Consider the following 25044-nt stretch of genomic DNA (forward strand, 5'->3'; position numbering starts at 1 on the left):
ATTCAGTGACTAAAACAGTCCACTATTGACCGGCCTGATCCTCCTCTCTCTTTCCCTCTCTCTCTTTTTTTTTTTTTTAAAGCAGAAAAGATCTTATTTAGGACATTTCAACTACAAATGAAGGCACTGTGTTTCTAATGCCACAAATTAGCTGGTAGTTCCTTGAAGCTTTCAAGACAGTAACAAAAAGGGGAAAAAACCAACCAAAGCACCACATTAACATCAGTCAGAGGCACAGAATATTAATTCATTTGCTTTTAAAACTACCTTGAGCCAGGGAGTTTTCTCCACCATATCATTTCAAGCCCTGTCACGTTCATTACATTAAGTTCTGCAAACCTCACATCATGAGCCATCTAAAGAATGCTTTTTTTCCCCTCAAACAGAAGGAAAAAACAAATTTAAAAGCAGCGTGCAAGAGTGGTGCTTTACCAGTTCTAAAAAGAAACACAATCAACTATCATCAAAATCCACAAAAGATGAAAATTTCTTTTTAAGAATGATCTCCAAGAGGTAGATAACTATAAACTCCCCTGGGGGGAAATAAAATAAAACTATTTGCAGTGTCTTGGTTAACATACCAAACATTTTAGCTGTTGGCAAATCTCCGCTCATACTGGGAGTGTTTTTCTCGGAGATTACAGGGACTGGAATTCCCTCTAGAAGTTCTCCCATGCTGACCTCTACTACAGCACCTGGGAAACCTCGTAACCGCTACGCTGTTGCTGACTTCAGTGTTGGTTCTACAAGATGCCGCCTGCTTCTTCCTAAACGCGGAACAAATGGCAAATCCATTTTAAGTCAGCAGGAGCACAGCTGCCACTGCTGCAGTAAGATACACCCAGAAATTAAATGCAGTCCTCACTAATGCTCCTGGTGCTGGTTCCAGTAGTAGCTGCGACTCCATCCCTGGCCTTCTCGAAGTGGTCTGGCTGTATTTCTAACCTAGAGCACTTTGGCAGAATTGGGTTAAGGAGTGACAACATGTGCACAGAGACGGGCAGGCCCGAGGGGACAGCACGAGGCAGTCAGAAGATGATAATCTCTCGCTGCAGCTCAGTTGCAGCTGAAATAACTTGATGGATCATAGCTTAATACAATAACCAAACACTGAGAGAGGAGTTTGCTCCAGAGCCGAGTATCAGCTATGCCGGAGCACAGCTACAACTGTGTATCGTATCAAACCCACTGGAGGGAAGAGTTAAAAATTCCCTCTGCTGGAAAAAAGCCACACAGGTCAAATACTCAATGTGTCTGCCAAAACCAAAAATGCAAGAGAAGGTCTCTTAATAATAAGTTGCTTTTAAATTGTACCTGCATGGCGTGTGTCAGTGCAGTTATATTAAGTAATGAATTGACAATGGGCTTTAAAAAAAAAAAAGAGAATGTGAAACACATAAAACCAAGTATTAATCATCTACGACAGAGCTGGAAAATAAGAATAAGTCTACCCAGAGGAAAAAAGAAAAATCAAAACAGTTTCCACAGATGCAGAAGAAATGAAGCAGATGGTGACTCTTACAAAAGAGTATATTCGTGCTGAACAAACATAAATATGTTTTTGGTCAATAACATTTCAACTGTCAGAAACAGCATGGATGAAAATGACTTGAAGACTCAACCCTCCCCCCATCCTCTCCCTCTCCTATCCCTAAAATTACATAATTCAGAAATACTGCTGACAAAACTAAGAGTACAGATTCCCTCTATTGGCAAACCACACTTACATGCCACTCACATTGGTAGGTGACGGCTCAGCAACAGACATTCTTTATAACACATTTTGTACTTACAATACTGGATTCCGTACCACACCGATGTCATGCACCAGACCCGGCTTCAAGCGAGCCAGGGAATGTGCAGGACTGCTGCACCCAAAGTATATGCTCCCATTTCAGTCGCCTACGAAAACACACTGGCTAGTTCTTTGAAGGAGTGGGACAACATGACTACTCAATGGCAGTTTATCCAAAAGAGCTTCAGAGATTTCCACAAGGGGGAAAAAAAAGAGGGGGGGGAGGCAAAAACCAAACAGTTGCTTCAAGTCTACAATCAAATGAAGGGGGGGGAAGCAAATGCCAAATAAGAAAAAAATACAGGTAATTGTATAAAATATTTTTCTTCTATTTTTTATAATCTTTACCACTTCAGTAAAAAAGAAATCTCAAGGATGAACAGCACCTTTTTAAAAGGCAAACATATTGGATTGGTGTTACTTTTTTCTCCTGCATTTAGATGCCAATTCCAGCAGAGCCAAAGGAAGCACGTGACAAGTTCTGTTCCCTGGCTCTGGTATCTCTAAAGCTCAACTAGACTCTAGGTATGCTAGATTTCTTCCTTACAGTGGCAGGGTCACCACGCTTTTGCTCTCAATCAGAAAAAAGACACATCACACTCCAAGGTTTTCTGAATATTTAGGTCCATTCCCCAGACTGAGGTTCTGGCAATTCGGGAAATGTCAGTGACCCACAAAAATATTCTGGAAAAATGCAAGGCATACGCTCGCTTCATGTAAGTAGCAACAGACAAATTAATATGCGAGCGTTTTCACAAGTATCGCCACATCAAGCAAGGCATATCCAAAGCACAGAAGGAAGGAAGCACATGTTTCACACTGTTTTCAATCAGGGTACTGAGAGCTACATGTACCTTTTATTTATACACGCATACGGATCCCACCTAGATCATACTTAGGTCATGAGGAAAACCAGCAACTTATAGGTCATTTCCCAGATCTCAACCCTAACCACAGCTAGCTTCAAACACAAGATAATGCCATGCGCTCAGAGGCGTATCAAGAGAGACCAGGTGACAATACTGTCCCATCTTCAGGCTCTCCTTTGAGCACAGCTAGAAAAATAAAACAGCAAATGTCCCCTTCCGCACTGTAGATATGTGCCCCCAAAAGCTGACATTATAAAGTAACAGCCCTACATTTCTAATTGTTATGGAATAAAATAGTTTCAACAAAAGTGCTTTAAAAATCTGCATCTGTAAGTTTATTAAAACACACAGCCACAGGCGCGTGATTTATTCGATAGATCAGAAGCCGATTTGGAGCACGTGTACAGAAGCACTTATGTGGGCCTTCTGCTGATCAGTCTTACTATAAAATAGGAACTCTAGATGAAAACCAGTTTTATCTTTTGGCTAAATGGGAAGTTCTTAAGCAAATTTGTCTCATCAGTCATTTGCTTTTCCTGCTCATCTTGCTTCAAAGTAATATTTGGGGCTATTTAAAGCAACGGTGATTTTGAAGAGATCTCAAACCCTCATACATCAAAGGAGGCGAAAACTTCACTGCTCTGTCAATACTTCCTCCTATGGATTGGACGTCAACAATGAAGCAAGGTTCATTAAAGCCACTTCAGAGAGATTTGTCCCCATTTCCAAAATGTGGCCATTTAATCTCCCCCTTCTACATTAGGGAGAAGAAAAAGCAACATAAAAAAGCTTCTAATAACATGGGCTAAATAAATAAATTATTTAAAATTAATTTGACAACCATTTTTTAACCTTAAAAAGGTTTATTTTTCAGAACATTAGAAAAAAAGTTCAAATTGAACCTTCAGGTTCTGCCAAGGCACATTAGCATCCTCTGAGGTATACTCTTTGCAGTTTGATAAAGAACTACCTCGAGTGAAATCAAGCAGACACCTCTGCCACACACTGGTAAAACACACCGATCTGATAAATACTGCTGAAAAAATGTAACAGCAATGAAAGAAAGACAGCACCAGAGAGATTCAGGGCTGCAACATCAGGTCTCACCACGACCACTCGGAACACAACCACCCCACCAGCGGGCGCTCGGCTAACAGGCACGGCCGAGTCGGAAGAGCTCCGCGGCGGCCCCGGATCGCAGCCCAGCCCAGCAGCCTGCAACGTCACGTAAATTTGGATTTGCGAGGAAGTGCCAACTGGAACTGGATCTGATGAAACTCAAATACGCTTCCTTCCGGCTGACTCTTCTGGTTTATGAGAGTGACACCTCAGATTGGCTTGTCCGTTTGTTCGAAGACAGGCGGAGCCTCGACGGAACCACCTCCTCTTTATGAGCGTACACCCCCTGCTGAAAGCCATCGGGTTCCGGCACTCGCAGACCTGGTCCTAGGTGTTTTAATGATCATGTTGCTGACCTCCGGAGAAAGCATCCTGTGGGTGGAACTCACTGCAGAGGGTTAGCAGAGTCCAAGTAACATTTACATTCCAAAGAAGAGGATTCAACAAACTTTCAGCAGCATTCACACAGACCTTATGGCCACTGGCAGATGGCTACGTTTCCCTTCCTGCGCTATCCCTGTTTTAGAATGACTGAGCTGTGATCACAAGGCACTTACATGAAGTCTCTCTCCCACTTGGCGCGTTGTTTTCCACCTCCACTAAATTCCAAGATCCTGTAAAGAACATCCTACCACACATAGGAAAAGGAAACGACTACCAGATTGATGATTTTGTAATAGTTCTCCAGGCAGTAAACACTTTGATGCCATACACAGTTTATTTTACAATGGCACCAGGTTTTCAATAATGTGTGTGCATGGTTACACACAATAAAATTTACTTCAAAACACTAACAAACTTAGGACAGCACAAAGTTCTAGTGGGAGGGGAGGACAAAAAAGAAAAGAAAAAAAGGAAGTGTGCTGTTTCATGTCTCCCCCAGAAAGCATGCCCTTGTGTTTACATTTTGAGCTTATTTAAATGTATGGCCTCTGTACACAAAACCAGCCCTCATTTAAACACTTTCACAAGGATTTGTTACATATGTGTCTTAAAGTCTTCCTCTATGTTTTAAGCATCAGACTAGTTGCCTAGATTGCTTCCCTGTCTTGTGTTATCCTTCAGTTCTGACACTTACTCAACCATTCCATGTCCCTGCTCACTGTAAGGGGTTGGACTAGATGACCTCTAAAGGTCCCTTCCGACCTGAACCATTCTATGATTCTATGATTCCTCCATGTTCTAAAAACTAGTTTTAAGAAACAAGTTTATAAATGACAAATCCACACAGATTTTTCCAGGTTTTAATCTCTTAATCTTCACAAAGCTTTATATAAGTAGAGAATAATTTGCTCTGTTGTGTGAATGAGCCTCACACCACGAAGAGTTTAAGAACCTAAGAACCTCTTTCCTTTACATGCTTCTAACTATTTGCATTAAATACACTACAAGTACCAATATTTAGCATCCTGGAATGAGATTATCTAGCCGTATCTCGGGAATAGAGTGGAACGGCAGGAAACTGATGGAGGCTGGACCCTTGCCTGTTCACTTCAAAAATGTTTCTACCACTTATACATTTAAGTAGCAAATGTCTGTACAAATTTATTGCTTAAAACTTTTAACACCATTTCCTTAGTGACTTGGAGGAAAAAAAAAAAAGGAAAAGAAAAAGGCAGTAAAGCAGGGGGGGAGAGAAACATTTATTGCTTTCCTTCTACATGAATGTTCACAAGGTGACTGATTACTCAGAGAGAAGTGGGACAGAGAGCACGAAGTTCTGACGCGCTGTGTTAATGGAGCTGTATATCCACACTTCAGACTGCTCCCAGCAAGACTGGGGAAGACAAAAGCAGAATCAGAGTACAAGAAAACTTCTCAAACTGTTTGTATACATTCACAAATTTTCTTCCTGTAAAACTGCAGCATCCAGTAGGGAAATGAGACTAATATAAGCCAGAAAGATGCAAACAAGCTTAGAAAACACAAGCCATTCTACATCCCCCCTGTATATTTCAAGTCCCTTTTTCATTGCTTTTATACAAAACTACACTTGAGCATTTGTTTTACTTACCTTCATGTTTTTAAGATTTGCAGTTATGCGTATGCTTAAGGGGAATACTTAAAGTATTTGTTGAAAAAGCAGGAATATAAACCCAAATAAATAGTATCCTCATTGCAATCCCTACACAGGTCCAGCTGGAAGACAGCAAACCTGACAGCAACTTCCACGGTATCAGGAGTCATGCCTGGAAAAGCCCACTGAATTTTTTCTCCCTCCAAAGCCTTTTCATTCCCACATCTTCCACCAGTGCTGAAAGGCATGATGTATTCTTCCAGAAACTCCACTGTCTTAAAGCTACTTTTGCCCAGGTTTAAAGATAACAGTGTGTTCCTTGTTATTTTTCCCCCCTTCCACCACAGACCAGATTTTCAACAAAACAATGCCACCGCTGACATAATTTCTTCATCCTCACCGACTACTCTGTTTCCAAAGTTTGCTATTCCTGGGGAGAGCTAGGGTGAGACTTTGAAAGAAGGTGTTACACTAGACTTCACTAGGGAGGAATTTTTCCAGCCTACTAGTTGGCCTGGCATGCATTTCCGTCTCATTGGAGGGTAAGACAAACCTAACACCTTGAAGGCTGTGGGTAAAAAGTTAAGGGAGATTTGCAAGTGCTAGCTGCTACCGAGACCCTCAGCCCTTAAAACACTAAAATCTATTTACATCATTAAAAAAAAAAAAAAAAAAGAAGAAAACAAACAGTCACAAACAGATGGGACAAACAGAAGAAAAGGAAAGTGTAAATTGATTTGGCCAGGACAATGTTGGAAGATGTCGACAAGTACTTAATAGAGTTAAATGTTTAAAGAAGAAAATCATTTCCCTGTAAGTTCAGGCACCGAGGTGGTAAATAGCACCGTATGTCATACCATATGTCAGTCAGCAAACAACCTTAACAAATCATCTTTCAAAAAGCATTCTCTGAAGCTACATCTTACCCATATTTCCCCACACAGACAGGAACTATCTTACTTTAAGCAGCGATGCAAGAAGATTCATGCACTGTTCAAACGTTAAACCTTTCAAACATCAGGCAGATCAGCCCACGACGCAGGAGTTCAGCGGCTAGAAGGCGTCAATGTATTCTGCAGAGAAACTAGTGCCATTGACACATGCAGAGCTAAGACTGCACAGTTACTGAACCCACGTGCTACCCCCACTTAAAAGCAAAGATTTTTTAATTATTTTTTTTTTGCCACCGTCTTAAGTGACAAGAGCAACCTCAGGAGCTCTTAGGAGTTACTGATTTGTTTGACTAGCTGAACTCAGACCTTCCAAATCAACTGAAAGAAAAATCCATGCATCGCTTTCAAGGTCTGTTGTTCCAAAAGGAAGGCTTAGCCACTGAACACCACATAGATTAGTTGGATTTAGAATATGCAGCTTTTGGGAAGAGAGCAAGTTGCCTACGATGATATTTTGGAACATTAAATATAACAGCAAGATCATTTAAATGTCTCCTCCTTACACAGTTACTGTCTAGCCTCTCATATGACACTTGGTCTAGCAACTTCCTAGCAAATTTAAAACAAGAAATAGAAGGCTGAAGAGCTAATCTTGAGTTCATCTCTACATGCTCATGCATTAACATTTCAAATTCCTCCATCTTAATTTCTGAAAGTCCTTATGGGGAGGTAAAGTATTGGTAATGCTCATAATGCTAATCAGGAATGAGATTTTACTTTATTTTAAGAAGACACCATAGTCTCTCCACTCTCAAAGACGTTTTCTATGATGCAGCATGAAGAATGCCTTCCAGGAAGGAAAAAAAAAAAAAAAAAAAAAAAAAAAAGACTTTTGTCAGGGTATGCAGGAGCACTACGTGCGTATGCACATATTTCAGCCCAGAAATTAATTCCAGGCATAAAAAAAGCCACAACAAACCACTCCTGTGTGTTACTGTCATCTCACTGAAGCTGCTATATCTGTGAAAATAGCTTTAAAAACTTGTGAAAGGTTTGAATATCTTTCATACCCTGCAATGTTACTTTTAATCTGGAGCATTTTTGCAGTATATTCTTCAGAAAGGCATCAGGTCTCTGCCTTATCCCATCAGATTCCACGTATGGGTTATCAGACACAGATGGTCCAGAATCACGCGATTATTCAGTTACCGATACTCTTCCTTATTTCACCATACCAAAGAAACTACGATATACTATTTTCGGACTTGTCTGATGTCCAATTTATCACTGAACACCTGAGTAGCTTCCAGGAGCCTAGTAACACATTTCATAGGAGGAAGACGTAGATAAGATTTTAAGCTTCGTGCATTGTGTAGATTATGGGGCTGAGGTTTCCTAACTTAGAATTTTTCTGCCCTCTATCAAAGCAAAATTTGTTCCTCTCTGGTATCAAAAGTGACGGAGAACAGAATGCCTAAGCCCAACACAGAAAAACATGTTATTTGCAAAATTTTGCTAATAAAAATCTCCACAGTATTTAGAATATAAGACTGGATAGTTCAGAACTCCAAAAACTTTTAACAGCTTTCTCAAATGGACATTTTATTTGCATTTTGTATTCAAACCACATCACAGCATTCATATTGACCCTTGAGTCAGCTTAAGTCCCCGCGTTTCTAACAAGTCAAAAAAAGACATTTAAATCACTTCACATATTCCGCCTCAGAATGCATGTGCCAAATAATTAGGGGCTCTTGAACCACGGCAGGGAATGCTGAGAAGACCCTCACCCAAGCAAAGCTGGAAGCTTCACGCTGTCAGCAAGTTCTCCCGAGATGACAAGGTCACCAGGTTATACATAACAGGGTTTTCTGGCATGAGTTAGATTCTGCTGACTTAGCTACTCATACTGAAGAATTCCTCAAACCTGTTTAGTGGGTTGTCAACTTTCTACTTCGCAAGCTAGTTCCATGTTCATTCCTCATGCAAATTGCTGCAGTCTCCAGCAGGAATTACAGTGCCTTACGCCAAAGCTGGAGTTCATTATAAAAACACCAGTCAGGGGCTAGTCTTTATTTTGAAGTGTCCCAGTTTATGAAAAACTATTCTGAGTTTACAAAGAGTGTTAAACATTTTGACCTTGGGTCTGTTATGTCAGAATCTAACAGAGATGTGCATACTGTAATAGATCTGTGCATTTGTCATGCTAGCTAGCATTTTCAGTCCCCTACCTTCAGCAATAACAAGTTCACACAGCTGTATCTATTACCGAATACTCCCTCCTATTGTTTGCGAGAAAAATGCACGTTTAACAAAGCTTTGCCATCCTCCAGACTCTGGTCACACGGGGTTATTTAGAGAGATCGCCACCTTTAGATTATCATTCCTGCTGAACTGTTTCTCCAGATGAGTTGAACAGTCTCTGTTTTATTTTGCTGTTCTTATTTTATTTTCCAAATATAGGCTACAGGTTTTCAGAGAGAAATGTACTCCCTAAATCTGTTTTAGAACGCAAATCAACAATTACCCAGGAAAAACCTTGAAAATCAACCACCTACATGAATTCCTCCTCTCCTCCCTATTTTAAGCCTTACGAAGAATTAGGAAGATTAGACGAGGCAGACTGAGAGACACTTCCTATCTATTTATTATGTGTCCTGTAGACTCTAACGCCATATATCCTTTTATTTGCCAGTTGTGACCCAGGCTTCCTGAAGTGCATTTTTGCATACCTGCTCCCACACGCTGCTGTCAGCGGCGCGCACACAAACCTTTATCACTTTGTGCCTACAGGAATATTCAAAAGGGAAATTCCAACATGCATATGCATAAGTTAACACTCAGATGGAAATCCAAAACTACACAAAGAATTTTGAACTACATTTCTTTATATATTCAGATTTTTGGAAATTTTAACATATAAATGAGAGAAGCAACACAGCCTCAGGAGCTAGCCAAAGCACCCAGTGCCAGGGATTCCTGAGCAACTGTCCCAGCAATCACTGACAATATGGCCCTTGGCAAATCCTCCACCATCTTCGCGTTAAGGAGTTTCTCGTCCAAAAGGGTAGGGAGTATTTTTAATTCTCTCAAAGGACTATTATGAAGATTAATTAAGGTCTGAGAAGTGCTTTGAAGATCAAAACTGCTACGCTGTTATTTATTATTAAAGAACAACAAAGTGCATTCTTGTTGTCTATAATTCAACTTCATAGAGAAAACAGTGAAAGAGCACATGTGCTCGAGTGCATAAATTAATTCTCCCTGCCCTGACAAGCTCTGATTTGCATAACTGCATTTTTAGTCACCAAAACTCCTTCAGTAAATCTCTACTCATCCCTTTGAAATATTCTAAAAGCCTTAAGGAATATAACCAATATAGTTTCTCTTCTGATTCTTTTCCAGGATAAGCTTTTCCTATCAGATATTTCTGCCTCAGTTCAGCAATGCCTTTTATCCTATACAGAGCCTAGGATTACTCACATGCTCACGTTAGACATATTCTAAAGTGCTTTGCTAAATCAGAAATTCAATACCTATTTTGGATGTTTCCATTCAAAAAGAGGAGAGAGGGCGACAGCATGAGGTGGTGGGTAACTTTTTTTTGGGGGGGGGGGGGAAGTAGTCACAGTTATTTTGGAGCTCTGTTGTCCTCACACGCTTTCCCATCAGAAAATGGCTAATCTACAGAGCGAAGTATTTCACAAAAATGTCCGCTACTGAAATCTACGTAGAACTACCGTGCTGCACAGTGTATCGCTAAATTTCACTCCCTTCAAACGCATACACACATACAACTTCTAATTTATTAGAAACGCTACCATATTTCTATTATATTCGTATTCTTGAATCATGGAATCATCTGTATTTTGGCGGCATCTCCACAAAAACACAAAAGGTGAGTAGTATTGACACAAATTTTAAAAAGAAAAAATTAAAAATCCGGAATAACTACTCACAAGCCTTGCTACCACAACCACATTTTCCTGATCTTATTCAAACAGCTACAGCAGGAGATCCAGTTCTCCAGCATCCCAGCACTGGGATGTAACAGTGCAAATATTTAAAGAAAACAAGAATACAAGCTGTTGGACCTTGAGAGTAGGGAGCACTGAAAACTGACGTAACCTGGACAGCTACTACCACCCTTACACTTTAAAGAAATTGCTAACAAAGGGTCCAGTATCTGCAAGATGCTGAGCACCTCTCCAGTGTGCCAGCCAGTATCACCTCTTCGCAGGAAATACTTACATTTTATTGGATTAGGTTTTGGCTCTATTCCCATTACCTTAGTTTGCACTCATAAGGTTCTTAAAATCTGCGGCACATTCTTATTAAAAACACAGATACCAGATTGTGAACTTCTGTACCTTTTAGACTGCTTTGAGGAGAAAGTTGTGGTATATTTAGCAGCCATATGGCATCCCTCCTCCACACACGTTTTCTAGCGATAAGAACTGACAAATTAAGTTTTCTAAAACACTGATCTATATGTTTTCATTTCCAATTTTAATCTTACAAGTTAACGGTGGCTTAATTTTTAAATTCCCCATTTGACAAACAGGAAATGCGAGGGGTACCTATAGCAAATGATGCAGTCAAGAAAGAGTTTTCTTGTAATCTAGGTGAAAATGTTTAGAAAGTTACTAAGCCATGTTCTAGACAGCTAAATTCTCCCTAAATTAATACATTACGGCTACATAACTAGATAGCCAAGGATGAATTGGCTTCCTTATGCAATTTGCAATTGCTCTGTGTATGGATGACTAAAAGTATTAGGAAAAGAATACTCCCTATGGTAAAATCTTTAAAAAATGATAGGTTACTCGCGTTATTTCAAGCTGCCGTACATCTTAACGGAGGAGGAAGCAAAAAAGCACAGTGACAACCCACTAGTATACTGTAAAGAACTTCAGAGATACAAGGGCAACCACCATACAGTTTTCCTGCGTTCCTGGGAGCCAGATTTACATGCTGCCTGGAAGACAGAAAGCTGAATTTCCCTATAGAACAGCCTAATTTTACAGAAACTGCAGCCAAAGGGTAGAAAGAAGACAACAGTTTTAAGAAGCAAGAGACGACATTTGAGATATGCTGTCATTTGGGACAGCTGAAAAGGCAGGCTAAGCGTGCAACTTAAAAATGTGCATAAACTTGCCCGACTGCCACCCCATCATGGGGAAAAAGAGGGACTGAAGACTCCTAGCAATTTAACACTCAAAAAAAAAAAAAAAGAAATGGACTGTTTTCCCCTCTAGCAGCGAGAGGAATCACTGTCAACTAAACCACACTTGGTTGCTTCTCCTCTTTCCGGTAACTAGAGCTTTTCCAATTCTTTCTGGGCTTTTCTGGGGAGCGGGGAACACCCCAAGCGATGCTCTCACAGGCCAAGCTGGCTGCAGCCACCCGAACCTCGCTCCCCTGCAAAGCGATGCAGAGAGCGGCCGCCCAACGGTGACCGAGCGAAGCCGGGCGGAACAGCGCCCGACGCCAGACCTCACACTGTGCCTCCGCTTCGACGGCGCTGACCTCCTGCCAGCTGCCTTATGAGCCGCGGGTTGCGGGGCAGACCCGACTCAATTCCTGAGAGACTACGTGGGGCAACCCCAGCCTTCCCCTTCTGTCCGAACAACTACTCCACAGCAGCACCGAGTACTTCTTCAGCAAGAGAAAGAGGGACAGACATGAACATTACATGCATGCCTGAGCACACTTATGAGCTGCATGTACGGCCTGAGAAATATAAATGAACAACCGTGTTTTTTCCAGCTGGTGTGTTATGGTCATTACTCAAAGAAAAATAATAAACACTCAATACCGTGGTTTCTCTTCCTCTACACAAAGCAATTCAGGGAATATGTTCTTCCAGCACAGCCCATCCTGTCTTTAAGCCTCATACAATTCACGAAGGTGAATGATATGACACAAATTGCTGCCTGAAGCAGAACCTCCACGCTGGACAACCCACTGGAGACTCTAACCCTCAACGTGCCAGTCAACACCTTTTGCAGAGAAGTAGCAATTTCTTCAGATCACCGATTATTCCTTCCCGCCTTCCTCGAGGAGACAGCTAACGCAGAATGAAAAATAGTTGTGAAATTAGAACACCACCAGGAAGCCGGGGAAACAAATTGCTTCATAGGCCAGAATTACTTGCACAGAACATTTGAGAGGGAACAAAATGTTTAAGGATGCAATCAATCATTAAGATTTCTTCCAAAAGAAAAAAGCACACACAATCATTAGTTTAAAGCTTGCCTCAGTGAAATAAAAGTGATAGAATAACCATTCCTACACACGTGATTATCAAACCAAAGCTTGGTGGGAAGAGCAAGTAAGAGAGTCTTCCAATTAACTAACTTTTTTTTTTTTCCTCTCCTTTCAATGCGGTCGTTGAACACTGCTGTAGAAAGATGTAGGGAAAAGCAGATCTCTGGTCTTCTGGCAGTTTTTCCCATTCTTGAACAATTCCTCCCTCAGATGCACAGCCACAAAGGTTCAAAGGTCCCGGCAGCCTTTGTTCTCAGTTCCAGAGTAGTTACAAACAAACTTTTGTTCCTGTTTCTTCAATGAAATAAGCTGCAGCAGTCACCAATGATTGAACTGTACATCTGAAGCTTGCCTTGCCCGTTGTTCAACTGAAGGACTATGGATTCTCTTTTACACTTCAAGAATAAATTATCAGAACTTTTTCTGAAATAAAAAGCAAGTACTGCTTACCGATACAACCTCCAGCAAACACATTACACTTCTGCACAGACACAGAAGCGAGGAAGGATCGGCACGCTTTGGTTTACAGACTGTATCAAGGAAATTTTTTGTTTTATCTGAACATAACATTTATAGCTATTGCTCATTCATTTGTGGGATTTGTACTAGAATTCTACACATTTTCCATCTTAGTGCAAAAGCTGCATCTGTCAGCATAAAATATTACATACACGCATGTATGGGCACTGGAAACAAAAAATTATACCCAAACAGCAATTTTTGCTGTTTATATCCCAGCCAGAGTGTAAGGGATGAGAGGCTGATCGTAAGGGCAAGCTGTGGAAAGCAGCTACTGAAATATATTCACATTCCATGAAAAGCTGATATGGAAATTCTTGATAACATTTGTAAAGATTCTGTCAGATTGTGTCTGCTACGTAAATGTTGGGGGAAAACAAGCAAGGTGGATTGCTGAGCAGGATAACAGGCTTTTGGAATTAAAAATAAATTTTAAAAATACTGAAATTGCCCTTTTAAAAGATTGATTGATCCTAGCAGGTGGGAGTTGATTCTCCAGAGATGCTTCTTGTAAAACACACAACACAGAAGATATCAAAGCGCCTTTTTCTTCTTTTTCCTTTTTTTTTTTAATAAGTTGTGCCTTCAAGCTAGAGCACATAGGCTGGCTGTTATGAAAACTAATGAGGACATTCATGAATCATAACAAGGAGTAAAAGGGTAAATCCCAGCAAATAATCAAAGGCTCTTGCAACAATTAAAGTTATGCTCAAAGAGGGGTTGTCCAGCTACATTCTTCTTCACAGCAGCCACGCTCATGTCCCCAGTGAAGTCGGTAAGAATATGTTCAAATTGTAACATTTGGATTTGGAAAACTGTTGCTTTTATACTGGCACCATGAAACATTAAACTGCTTTCAGAACACCAAGCATTCTCTCTTTTCTGTTCCCACAAAGCACTCATGTGCACCTTGAGCATTCAGAGTATTGAGACCAAAAAGTTCACCTTCCAAATGCCAGGAAACGTTGTTACTGAAATTAAAAAACACCGCCTTAACTTTTAACATTTTAACAGGTATTTGTTGAGTCAGTGATAAATGTATCTCAGGTAACAAGCTACACAGAGGATTAAACATAGTTTTCTTTAAGAAGCAAGAATTTTCAAACCACTTGTAGGATCCTAACGCCTTGCCATCAAAGTTATTTTTAGCAAAACTGATTATCTCAATCTGCCAGTTAGTGATGACAAAGCTTTCAGAATATCACCTTTCATCCTTGTATCTTAAAAGCAACTTACCAGTAGTAATTAAATCACTGCCATCCTTCGCTACAGCTGGATTCTGGGGCCTTGGCCGAGGGACCACTACTATGTCCATGTACTGCTGATCTACCCACTGATGCAAGTTTGAACCACAGCACATGATGTCACCCGAGCAAACTTTTGCTCTAAAGAAGTTTCACCTGCTTGGTGACTTCATGCTAGCTGTAAGATAGAAAAGATGGAGTAAGACTGAATTAAAAGTAACACAGAACTGACAACTTGGTCAACTAGCATAAAGCCTGCTTAAAAACTAACATAACACCCACAGGCTGAATTTGAACTGTCACGGTGAGTTCAGCCAAGAACAGCGCTTTGCATCATGCGTCCTCATGTTATAGATCCACTACCGGGAGATCTAAGGCCGTAACTCAGGCTGCGGCTGACCAAGACTCCCTCCACCCAACAAATAACCTCAGGGGTATTTAAGCATTTCATTTTACCCTGAAATCCACAGGAAGCCAGGCTCCCAATTTCTTGTGGTCCTGGTTTAATGAATCAACAGCGAAAATGGGAGAAACTCCACTTTCTCTGATTCTTATGGAGTTATAATGGATACACTAAATCAATGCTTTCTACCCACAAACATTACAGGCTGAGATGTGAACAGGCAAAAGCACTGGACACACCAGGAAGGGCATGGAGGGCAACAACTGCAGCTTCTTCGTCAGGAAAAGCAACTGAGATGGCAAGAGGATGAACGATTCATTGATCAGAAGTTTACGTTGAGCTGTTGCTTCAACTAGTGACTTCAAGCCACACCAGCAGGACATGCTCAAAACGTTGCAACTGAGCTACAGGAACAAAGGTTCTTAAAACAAAGATTTTTGAAAGTGGAGATTTGGGGCTATTTTATTTTCTAAACTTCGGGTTAAAAGACAGGAGCTGCTGAGCAATATTATCATCTGTTATAAAATTCATGAAGTCCAGAGCTACACATGTGTACCAGTGAACAGCAGGAGTTAAATGTCAGAATCACTGCTTGACAATACCATCTAAATATACCCAAATCGTTAGTATGATAATAGTTAACATTGTGTTTAATCAAAAAGCACGACAATAACATAAGGAAGTGTATACACGACATTTAGCAAACTGTAAACCTGGTAGCAGTGGTTTATCAGCTTAAATAATCAGCAGCTAGTTAACTGGGCGTTTAACAACTAGGTATAAAGTTTCTTCCCAGGGAAAATGAGATTGGAAAAGTCAACATCAGCTTAAACACGATTAACTTCCCGTCCCACTGCTGGTAAAGCAAATCCAATTTACTAAATAGTTTAAAGGGCAGTTTTTAATTATTTCACACACTTGCAAAGAATCTAACACTACATACACACAAATACGGTAAGCTGGTGTACCCAAGGATATACAGATTCCAGCAACACAAAACACCACTTACATGAAATACACAAAGCCTTCTTTACATGCTTAACAGCCCCAGCCTAGTGACTTGTATTGCAGAAGCCCCCACGGACCCGAGCAGGAATCTTTAGAGGAGGGAAACCACACACAGTTGCAGCACGTATAATATGCAACAAAATACCAACCAGGAGCATTTCTTTCAGACTTTTCCAACTTCTTATTTCTAAAGCAATCTCTAGGAAACAAATATACAGCAAGCAAATAAGCTGTTCTGAGTAAGATGTACTTATTCTACCCGGTTTCAGCTGGTGCGCACACAGCCATAGGAACACACGCACGCAGAGTACTGGGCATCTAGATACCTAAAGCATCTTACGCAGCAGAAATGGAGGCAATACAGAAAAAAGGTGTGGGAGAAACACAGCAAGTCACCAACAGAAGTAAAAGTAGGATTCAAATGAGCAGCTCATACTCTATCAATGGATGGTGACAGCTTTGCTGCGTTCCTACACTTTTTTACGCAACACATTGATTTCAAATTGAAAATTTAAGTTTTCCAACTTTAATTGTCCAGCACCAAAGATAATTTGTTTTCAGCTACAACATGAGTTTAAAAAAAAAAAAAACAAAACACAAAACAAAGCCAAACAAAACACAAAATTAATACTATAAAGAAACAGTTTCAACCAAACCGGTTCAGATTACTAAATGACTGCTGACCTGCAGCATTATATCCTCAGGGTATGCGATTCTCCAAATCCTGGTTGGCTGGAAGACCTAATCTGCATAACAATAACTATAAAAAATGGCTTCCTTTCAGTGTCCTCAGTAAGCACATCCCTTCTCTCACATTGGCTAACAGCACACAGCCCTGCCTGTTCAAAGGATTAGCATAAGAATAGAAATCACTGTGAAAACCCACATGCTCCGACTGGCCAGACTTGTTGACCTGCTTCACCCCAGAAACGAAATTGACTTGTTTTTCCAAGGACAACAGTTGTAAACTTTGAAAGTTGATAAACACTTCAATTTGTTTCTTTCATATTGTGATATCGGTCATCCCAAGGGCAGCTACCAGACCCCAACAGTGAATCTGAACAGCTTTCGCTGTTGCAGGCACAGACATCACACCCGCTCACCTTCAAGTTCAAATTCTTGCCCAAGTCTGGTGGAGGAGAATGGGTCTGTCAGGACCCTTCTCAGCTTGGACCTACCACGTTCATCATACGATCCCCTCATCAGGAAGCTCACGGGCTCTGCTGGTACAAGACGCTGCTGCGGTCCACTAAAAGCTGAAACCAGACACCAGAGCTGCAGTTCAAGAGCACAGCTCAGAGAGGGAACTGGCCCCGCACGAGCACACGCTACACCTGACAGAAGCCACCCATACTTGCAGTCCCACGAGAGCAATTAGTCCAGGTTTTTGCAAGTAAAATTTACAAATTTACCTCCATCTCTTTATATCTTCTTCCCTTTCTGCCCTTACCCTGGGATCAGCCAAAATGGTATCGAGCCAGCAACTGTGAGACGATAGCTCCTGCCATGGTCACCGCCACTGGAATCAGATAGGAACAACTACACGGATAAGAATATTTTGAGAGGAAGCGCGAATGAAAATAATCCCCCAGTTCATGAAGAGGCCAACATCATCTTATTATTTGCGGAGAGGACACAAAGGCCAGGGGAACCCATTCCAATTTTTCTCTCCTATACAAACTCTTCTAGCCATAATGAAGTATGAAAAACATCATTTCTTTCTGGAAATATGTGTATTGGGTTCCTGAAAAACACACTCAGTTTTTTTATAAACATATTGCAGTGTTTGACGTGTTTGTTTTGAAACGGGGGAAGTTGACTGGATAATCCCCATAATGTGGTCTGACACTTCATGCAAAACAATGCATTTGAACAGCGAAATGACATTTCCTTTTAAAAAGTTCACAAAAGGAACAGAAGCCCAGGGGAAAATGGCCAAAGTAGCACTATTCCTTTTTTTGTTGGATTTCCTCCACTCCCTCTGGGATCTTCTCCCCAGGCAGTAAGTCATCACTGCAGTCCTTCCCTCTTAAATATATGACATCACCGTTTCCCTCACTTTGCATTACAGAAAAAGAGACTATTAAGAACTGGGATATCGATATTTCACAATCCATCAGCAAGTGATATATAAACACTGCAACATCCAGCTACAAACATACATAAAATCTAAAAAGTAAAACAATTCCCCAGCGCTATCCCTGCTGACCTGCCTCAGATGCTCTTTGTTCCTTCAGAAACTTGACAAGAATACTTTAAAAAGAAACAAAACCCAGGTTAAGACCACAGCTGAAAGACCGAACAATAATTTGCTCCTAGCGATGGACCAATATTTCTGTACCTTATGCATGGAATTAACACTATGGTAACCCTTCCACTTCTGTTGTTTCCCCAAATAATAAGTTTTTACCAAATGCACATTGCCAGACTCTCACCCCATTTCTCCTCCCTTTGTCATCTCAACCGCTACGTGCCCTCAAAGGAATGAAATTTTGGTTCTCGCAGCATGGCACTGATAGTCAAACATTATAAAACCACCAGAGAGACAAGGGCAGCACCCTGGTAGGGCACAAGCAACTTCCTGTAAGTTTCATGAAAACAAACCAGTCCGAGCACGAGAACTACTTGCTTGCTCTTTTATCATGAGGAACATGGCGCATTTTACTTACGAGTCAAAATAAATTGTTCACTCAAGGCTAACCTAATTTCGCAAAACTAGAATGAAGAGACACGTGCACAGCGGGGAAGAAATTGTATGGTTCCAAATAAGCACAGAATAGGGACATTTTTCCCTGTTCTGTAGAAAAAGGTATCTACCCCGTGCTCAAACCTTGAACACTTAGTCTTTTAAGTCTTGGAAACTTATTCTGTTCCATGTCAGAGGAATATATGGTCACCTTTGAATAACGCGCTTTAGGGTTATAGCTCGCTCTCGAAACAAAATTGTGTGTTTTAAGCTTCTACCTTCTTTCCTTTTCACCTATTCCTCTAAATTGCATTCTTACCAATGACAGTATCAACCACCACAACAAACTGGATGCCCATCCCCAGTGGAGGCTGTCCGAGCCTCTGTCCAAAGTGCTGTTTTCTGCACTAGCACGCGTGGGAAGTACAGAGGTATAACAAAAAATGACTCATTCCCATCACCTTCTTGCAATTCAACAGCCACCAGTCCAGTCTGGATCAGCAGCGTGCGATACGAGACGGGTTCTCAGGGGAGAAAGACACAGGACGCGTAGTTTGCGGAAGGAAAAGAGGAACGTAGGCGGGTACGGGCATACCTTTTCCTCAAGCTGAAGCCATTGCTCAGAGTTCAAACGCATTACGGATCTTCCCTTAGAAGACCCCACGCTGCTATCCATCGCTCACCTGCCCGTTGCGATCTGGTGGGAAAGCTAACCTCGGTCCTCCAGATAAAAGCATCTCCGCACGCACGGAACGCGCGGCGGGCACTCCTCCATTTCACACCGTTTCCTAGCGCGCAGATGTCGCTCGCAGAGCGCCCTGGGTGACCCAAGCGGACCTCCGCTGCACCTGAAAAGGTCTAACAAGGCATTAAAAGGGTTCCATTAAATATACCACAAAGGACAGCCCACACAATGGAGAAGAGGGCCAAGCACAAAGCCGGACGGCAGCTGCACGCTAGCCGGCGAGCACAACGCCGGCTTTCTCCGCGCCCGAAAAGCACGGGAATGGCACAGGCGGGCTGAAATCCCAATCATTCTTTTTTTGTTTTTTCTTTTCCCCCCATAATTTCGTGGCGATGGGCGAATTTATCCACCGCAGAAACCTGCCTCTGGAAGACGGCGACTGAACGCGTGTTTAATCGCGGGTGAAGGTGGGGGGGGGGGCACCAAATATACGAGCAAAAATAACACCACGGGAGAGCCACGACTTTATTTATTTATTTATTTCCCCCTTCCCCTTCGCGGCCAGGCCGAAAGTCCCCCGAGGAACCCGCCGCGTCCGCCGGCGGTAACGGCCGAAACGCCCCCTCCCCTCACCCACCGCCGGCGCCGCCTTCGCGACGTGCCGGGCGCTATCGCGACATGAGCCCCTCACACACAGACACAACGAAACCCAACCTCTCCCCCCTCAGCCCTTCACCCACCCCGCACTCACCTCGCTCCGCCACAGCGGGCGCCGAGCCCGGGCGCCCCGACCGCCGCCTACCAGCCGCGTCCCGCCGCCAACGCCGACATGGCCGCCGCCGCTACAGGTGAGGGGAGGGCGGGTGAGGAAGGGCCCCGAGCGCGGGGGGAGCCGCCTCACGCCCCCCGCACACACACTCACACGCGCTTCCCGGCACAGAGAAAGGCTGCGGGGCCCATGCGCGGTGCCGCCGCTCGCTGCACGGCTCCGCCCCGCCGCCGGGGGAGGGCGGGCCGCCGGCCCGGGGCCGCGGCAGAGGGTGGGCGGCCGCGGGGGGACCGCCCGCCTTCCCCCTTCCCGCGGGTGGGCTGCGGCGGGGCCGGGGGATGGGGGCGGCGAAGGGGGGGGCGGTGGTTGCAGTGAGCGGGGAGCAGGCTTGGCCAGGGCGGGGAGGGAGCAGAGCCGCCGCACCGGGGTTACTGGTGATGGCGGAGCTGTGGGCAGGGGTGCTGGGGGGCTTCTGTGTGTGGGGAAGTGCCTCGAGGTGCGCCGGAGGTTTGGGGTCAGGCTGGGGTGGGGAAGGGTTTCACAGAATCACAGAATGCCCTGAGCTGGGAGGGACCCACAGGGACCATCGAGCCCAGCTCCCGTCCCTGCACAGGACACCCCAAATTCACACCAGGTCTCTGAGGGCCTTGGCCAAGTGCTTCTGGAACATCGCCAGGCTGGTGCCGTGATGCCTCCCTGGGGGGCCTGTTCCAGGGCTCCACCACCCTCGGGGGGAAGGACCTTCTCCTAATGCCCAGCCTCACCCTCCCCTGGCACATCTCCCTGCTATTAAGGCCCTGGAGGGGCTGGAGCGTGTCCAGAGAAGGGCAGCGGGGCCGGGGCAGGGTCTGGAGCACAAGTGTGCTGGGGGGCGGCTGCGGGAGGGGTGTAAGTCAGGAGCATTGCCGGCACCGGGCCCTCCCGCCTCCACCGCGTTAGTGCAAGATCAAGAAAGCTGCCTTACCTCAGTCGCAGGGCTTGTTTACCCGTGGACAGACTATTCACCTGCTCTGTTCGCAATACAAAGCCTTTTCCTTTCGTTAAGCTTCCACTGTATTCAATCTAGTCTTGAGACACTGTTGTTTTATCAGGAAAAGTTAGTTCGAACTTTTAAGTGAGGTTTAAGTATTAACCACAAACTCCGTTCTCCAGATGCGTGAAGTGCCTTGTTCAATGAAAGGACCTACAATGCTTCAGTAGAGGATCCTTTCGATAGAGACATTACCAGTGTTGTGTTTCGGTAGCTGACCCCAACCACTTTATTATGTGCTTTATAGATGCTTTATTGCATCGTTAGCATTTTCAGAAACACACGACTTGATTCTGCTGGCACTGTGGAAAATCCTTACTGATAATTACGCCATTTGGTGGCTGCAGAGGTTAAAAATCTGATTGCTGGCGTACGTTTATTCCTTCAGCAGTGGCACTGCAAAGCAGTTACTCTGAGAGCGCTCTGCCTTTTTCCGGGGACCCAGAGGCACGGTTGTGAGTAATGCGGAGTTGTGTAGTGGATCATGCATGTTGCCGTGCCCCTGGCCGTTCACGTGAGAGCTGTGCTGTGTACTTTGTCTTAACCACAGGGTGACAGCTACATTTACATTGCAAAAGCAAATATGAAATGGCCCACTTAATACGCTTTCAGAAATGGTTTAAACGAGAGGCATAGTTGAAACTATTTCGCAAGCTGGGTTTGGTGCTTTTTGGGCTTCACTTCCATCTGTGAAACACTGTAAATGTAATATGTAATCTACATGAAGGCTACTCTGGTGATACCAGAGTAAATGATACCACTGGATAAATGATACCAGTTTGCTAATGTATTGGGCGACTAAGAAAAGCAAGCCGTAAGCGTGCAGAAGTTCTGAGTTGTGAGCTTTAATTTAAAAGATTTGAAGAATTTTTAGTTGCTGTGACGAAAATTTTCAAAGCCTGTCGTGAGTAACTGATGATAACTCTAAATGTGCAGAGTCTGGAACAATAGCTCTGAGACATGTGAACTGCTTGGTGTCAGCATATGCTGTGCCAGATGCCAACAAACAAAACTGTCGTTAAGAACGTTGGTGGATTTGGGGCTGCATGTGTAAGGAGACAGCAAATCATGAAGATGTTGCACAGTAGCCCTTAAAACACGGAAGTGTGCAATTATGTGGGGTAATATATGGAGGACGCAGAAAATACATAAATGACAATGATGACAAGGCAAAATCATGGGATTTATTGTGCTCGCGTGCGCTACGACCTACAACTCTGATCCTGCCAAACCTGACAAGTTAATTGGGATGAGCCAGGACCGGACCCACATGGCTCACTGCTGATAAAACCTTGGGGCAGCGGAAGCGGGTTTGTTGGCGCCACGTGTAGATGGCGGCAGATTTAGTCATGTGCGAGTAGGTGATCCCTGTCTGTCCATCGCTGGTTTGAGTGACTTTGAAATTCCTGGATGAAAGATACCCAGAGCACCCCCAAGTAGCTGAGCCTTTCCCTCTTTATTAGATGCCACCATCTCTTTTGTGGTTTTAGTTCTTCCTTATTTTGACTGGCTGTCGCTGCGTGATTTTTGCAGGGCTTGTTTGTTGCTCTTCCCAAGCAGAGTATTTTTCATTATGTCTGTCTAACTGGAAACAAATGGTGGGCTGCATGTGGGAATGCAGCTTGAGAAAACTGCAGATCAAAGAGAGGTCTTGACTCAGTGCTGAGGATCCCTGCTGCATTTCCCCTTTAACTGCCTCCCACCGAGCTTGTGGCTTGTGATTTGAAGCTCACTGCCTTCACTTTTTGTCTGAACGTCTTTGCTTTAAACAAAAAAAATAAAGGAGAATGTTTTTTCCCATCTCAGACTTTCTCTGTTTCTTGTTCGTTAGTCCTCCGTCTTGCTAATTTTCTGGAAAACTTTAATGGCTCATCTCGATGCCAGGAAATGCTTCAACTTGAATGAAAAGTACAGAGCCCTTGTATCCAGTTCACCCAAACAGGAAAGGACTGATGTGAATTACTTCAGCCCTTGCCAGTTATAGGTTGTTGTGTGGCCACAGGGCTTGTCTGCCCTTTCCATGTCGGATCTGAAGGTCACTCGCTCCGATCACCTCATCAGCAAGTTACCCAGCGCTTTCAGGACAAAAAAAACTCACCCAAAGGACGAGAGGGAGGAATATGGCCAGGTGTCACTTCCTCCAGACCTGAATATTTAATTTCAGCTTCTAAAAACCGTGCTGCATATTTATTTTTTATCAGGAGTATGAATTTTTTTTTCTCCCAAGTGAGGACTTTTTGAGCCATGTGTGGCTTGTTAGGAGCATGCGGGTTTCTCCACTATCCTTTTTTTCTACCAAGGGACAAGTTTAGGGAAACTGAAGAAGAGGATCTTTCCTGGCTTAGAACTGTCGGGGGGTTTGGGGTGGATTTTTTGTCCAGGAATGCCGATGAAAAGATGCCTCAGCCTCTGCTGTGAGAGGCTGTAGAGAGCAGCTATGTTGATAGCTAGTTTGAAGTTCTGTTTCGTTTTATATAAGCCGGTGTGACTGTACTTCGAGAAGAGGTTTATGTGAGGCAGCACCATATATTTCCTTCCTTTACTTCATGTTCTGCTTTTCTTAAATGTTTTTCTTGGGGTGAAATGATAAATATTTAAGGCAATCAGTTGCATTTGGAGATTTCTTCTGAGCGTTATATATTTGTTTTGAGAAGATGCTGATACCGTTGCCAAACAGTCCTAGACTCTGGGACCACAACAAAGGAGTGTGAAAGAGAAAAAGGTGGGGGAAAGGAGAAGTGAGAGACAATGTATTTCTGTCCCTGAAAGCTGCTTTGCATTTCTATAGCACCTTTCCTCCCAGTATTTCAGGGCACATCACAAGCATTAGTCATGCCTCATGCTGGATTTGGGAGCTGAGTGAGGCAATTCCTGCCACCATTTGGAGAATAGGTCTCCTGGATATATATAACCCAGGGAGAAAGGCGAATCCTTTCTGGGTTGTGGGAGCCGCACAGGCCACTATTTATATTTAGAGAGATTCTTATGCAGGGGCTTTGAATTTGGGCTGGGGCTTCTGGATAATTACTACAGAGAGAGATTATCTAATTTATCAGAAACCTTACGAAGCTAAACCAGCAAGTGTTTTGCCATCAAGAAAAAAAGCATCAGTGTAAAAATGCAACTAGTTTCATTAACTTCAGTTTTAAGCTAATCTTCACTGCACTTGGTACAGCTTGTAATTCCGTTAGGACTGAGATATCAAGTGTGAAATCTTGCCTCTGTGAAGCCAGCAGGAGCATTGCTATTGACAATTAAAGCCAGGCTTTTTTCCCAAAAGTAGATGTTAGTGGTAAGAGCAAGAGACTTCATCCAAGTAACTTCAGTAGCAATATTTGGCAGGTTTGGGAGGACTCTGGGGGAGGAAAGGCAAAGACTCTGTCTTTACCAATATTCCTACTCATGTTTTCAGAGAATAAATATATATTTTCCTGGCAATGGATAAATTGATTCTGGCTGATTGCTCAACTGGTCACTCTGTGACATGCTGTGCTCCATTCCCAAATGGGTTCTATTCAGACATCTCAGCTCCTATTTGTCAGAGACAGGAGATATGGTTTTTTCGTACGGTATTTTATGGCTGGTTTTTTGGTTGGTGGGTTGGGTTGGGGTTTTTTTTAGTACCTTTAGGTACCAGAATCCCCCTGACTCATGTAGGACGAAACCAAACCCATATCTTATGTTTTTAAAGCTGCTCATCCTTGGAAGAGGAAAGGGCGGGGTGAACATAAAATGAG

At 43.1% G+C, this 25044-nt stretch overlaps 1 protein-coding gene across 1 annotated transcript in view; it reads right to left on the reverse strand.

Annotated features, from left to right (window-relative positions):
* ARHGAP32 (Rho GTPase activating protein 32) overlaps nt 1-20496 on the reverse strand; it is a 261791-nt gene extending 241295 nt beyond the window's left edge. The window contains exons 1-2 of the mRNA XM_064470921.1: nt 20431-20496; nt 20260-20350 (exon numbers count right to left, since the gene is read on the reverse strand). The gene's annotated coding sequence lies outside the window, so the exon portion shown is untranslated. The remainder of the gene's footprint in view (nt 1-20259; nt 20351-20430) is intronic.
* Nucleotides 20497-25044: the final 4548 nt, after the last annotated feature.

The sequence above is a fragment of the Phalacrocorax carbo genome, chromosome 21 (assembly GCF_963921805.1).
Source record: "Phalacrocorax carbo chromosome 21, bPhaCar2.1, whole genome shotgun sequence".
NCBI classification, from domain to species: Eukaryota; Metazoa; Chordata; class Aves; order Suliformes; family Phalacrocoracidae; genus Phalacrocorax; species Phalacrocorax carbo.